Genomic DNA, 3273 nt, shown 5'->3' with positions numbered 1-3273 from the left:
TGCAACTTTTCAGATTTTGTAACTAGGGTTCCTTTTCATTAAACTCAAATTTTCTAGTGGAGAACAGAGTATGGTCTGTTGCCTGAGATTAATTTTGAAGAATGCAAATTTTCAAATCCCTAGGAATCCATACCTTGTACCTAACTAAACAGGTAACATACAAAAGAAAACCCCACCCAACCAAAGCCTAACAGTTTATCAGAAGTAATTTGCACAGACTTTGGTCTCATTTTTGTTATTTTTTTTTAAAATATAAATCTATTTAAAAGGACACCTTTTCTATAACTGGAAAATGGGCAAAAACAAACGTACAATGTCTCATACATTATTTTTTTTAAGCAAACAGGTCAAAACTTCTCAAATTGGATTTGCCTATTCTCTCTAATAGTTTAGCTAATGGTTTATTCTAATTCTTTTAAAAAAAAGTTTTATAGTGTACCTGTTTTAAAATCACAATATAAATCCAAATAGACTGGTATTGAGACTCTTTTGATTAAATAATACAGCAAAATAGCAATAGTACATAAATTAATTTCTTTGAAATAGCCGCTTTTAACTGCATTATTATTAGCTTAGCTAAAAAAAAATGAAAAAATCCAAATTGTGATTTCCCATAGCCCTTGGCAAGTCAGTGAAAAACCCAGCAAAAAAAACCCTAAAAAAAAAAAATAAAAATAGAACGAAACCAAATACATTTTAACCCCCCCCACAACATTAAAAAAAAAAGAAAATAAATTTTCTTAATGATCTAAAGAAAAACTATATCCTATATAATTATATGATGATATGATCCTATGTAATTATATACAGGATGGCTGATGATCAAGTAGTAAAAAATAATCAATACAAGCTGACCAGGGAAAATAGGAAAAGTAGCATTCTCTAGAGGCTCCTATACCTCTTTAAAAGGTGCAATGTCACAACTAAGATCTATGGTTTTAAGATAAAATATTTCAATTTTACAGAAAATGGTTCTCCTTAAAAATTAAAAAGGTAGAATTTAATGTTATCAAGAGAGATTCTAAAGTCTTTGCTGGACCCAAAAGGCAAAGTTTCTAAATCTCTATTGTGTATCATACTTGTGAGGATTTATGACTTTGGATGAGCAGTTCTGTAGTCTTTCAGAAGGAAAAGAATAGATGGAAGCAAAGGCAAATTTGTGCAAGGAAGAGGGAGGCAGTAAAGAACATTATTAAAGCAGACAGTAATGGAAATCTATGAGAAATCTGAACAGAGTTACAGGTGAAATGATTAAGTCCCCTTTCAGACTGAGACATTGTTCTCTTTCCTCCTTTCAAACTGAAATGTCCAGCTGGTGGGACACAGGAGTCAGATTTTTGTCTTTCTTTCTAAGGAAAAAGGTGCTAAAGACTTGAGAGAGCACCTGAAAACTATTCCTGTAACAGCTGGGTGACAGGTCAATCTGGGAGGCTTTTTGGGAAAGCTGTCCCCTCAGAGATATGGCAGTGAGGAATTCCAGCTTCCAGAATGTGCAGGGCTCAAAAAGTACTGGCTCTCATCCCTAGCAAAATTATTCATCGCCTCTTTGCTCAGTGACAGCCTTAGCCAACCAACCATCCATCAACATGTGGCTACCCATATGTCTTTCTGCACAGCTTTTCCTATATAAATACCTATATTTGAGATGGAAGAGTAGACAGACATCTGTGTGAGAGCAAGGGTCAGCAGCTGGACTGCTTTCGTATGTTTATGCAGATGTTCCCCTATTCTTCCATATCTACAAGCTTCTCTGACTATCTGATTGACCTTTATGGTCACTGAATATTCATTTTCCTAGAACTTCAATGACATTTTAGACAGCTCCAGATATCCAGAATACAACACACACCCTACAGTCAACTCGTTATATTTTGAAGATGCAGCTGAACCCTTATGGTATAAAAAAATAGTATTCTAAGAAATAAAACAAGTTGGAGAGTCCTTTTCCTTTTTTTTTTTTTTTTTTTAATTTTCCCTGTAACTTTCAAAATCTTTCTCTCTAAGGAAATACATTCATAGACCACTTATTTTGAGTGTGATCATGATTTACATGATTTACAGCTGGGAAAACCAATTACCTCTAAGATGATAATAAGCAAGATATATTGCAACTGTATGTTTGGAGAATAGTGTCTATTTCACCTACTGCACTGGTTTGGGTTGGGATAAAGTCAATTGTCTCCACAGCTCTTTTTATGGTGTTATGCTTTGTATTTGTGGGAACTGTTGTTGACAGAGAAGTCTTATTTATTGAAGAACAGAGTTTAGACAGCACCAGGGTATTTTCTGCCTGCATTAATTAGACTGAGGATGCACAAGAAACCTTGAGGTGACACACAGGGGGCAGCTGACCACCCAAATGTCCCCAGGGATGTTCCATAACCTATGGAGTCACACTCAGCAGTAATGGCTGGGGGTTATGGAAAGAAGGCAGGGACATTCAGAGTGATGCCACTCAGCCTCCTCAATTCCATGTGATAGAGATCTGGTGTTCTGGGGGTGGACACACACCTACTTGCTGATGGGAAGTAGTGAATGAATTCCTTATAATGAATTCCTTATTTTGCTTTCCTTGCATACTTTTTTTTTTTTTCCTTCTTTTAAACTCTCTTTATTTTCCTCACTGCTCCCCTTCCAATCCTCTCCTTCATCCCGTGAGCTGGAGTGATTGACCAGCTGTGTGGCTCCTTCTGGGGCAAGCATCTGTTCTGAACCTGGGCAAGGAGGAACGACAAGGATAGAGGCATTAGTTGTTTTTATCTCAATAACTTCCAGAAATCCATACCCCGAGCCTCTCTTAAGTACTCGGTAGTCAGCTTGGAGTCAAACGAGCTTTAATTCTATAAACAAAACAATGAGGTAAAGTTCATATTAATAAAATTGAATATTCTGTCTGATACTGCCAAGGTTAGTGTGATAAGTGTCCTAACTTTCCATTTTTGGCCTGCCAACCTGCAAATACTCATTAAGTGTCATCAGGCTACACTTTAACAGCAAATGTATGTTTTTCTGGTGTGAAGCACACTGGGGATCCAGCAGAGTGACAATGACTGAAACCTGTCTGAACAATATGTCTAGAAGCAGTACCCAGAGCTGAGCACCAGATGCCTCTGTCAGCTTTAGAAACCCCTGCATCACTCCTGTTTTAACCTTACTACCCTATGGAATAACTACTTAGTGTACTAAATCTGCTAAGCAAGGACTTTGCAATTCCAATCCAATAGAAATGAATAAATATCTGACTGCTAAATGAATAGTCTCTCATACATTAAG

Source organism: Cyanistes caeruleus, chromosome Z (assembly GCF_971803275.1).
Source record: "Cyanistes caeruleus chromosome Z, bCyaCae1.hap1.1, whole genome shotgun sequence".
NCBI classification, from domain to species: domain Eukaryota; kingdom Metazoa; phylum Chordata; class Aves; order Passeriformes; family Paridae; genus Cyanistes; species Cyanistes caeruleus.
Note: the sequence above shows the minus strand (reverse complement) of the source record.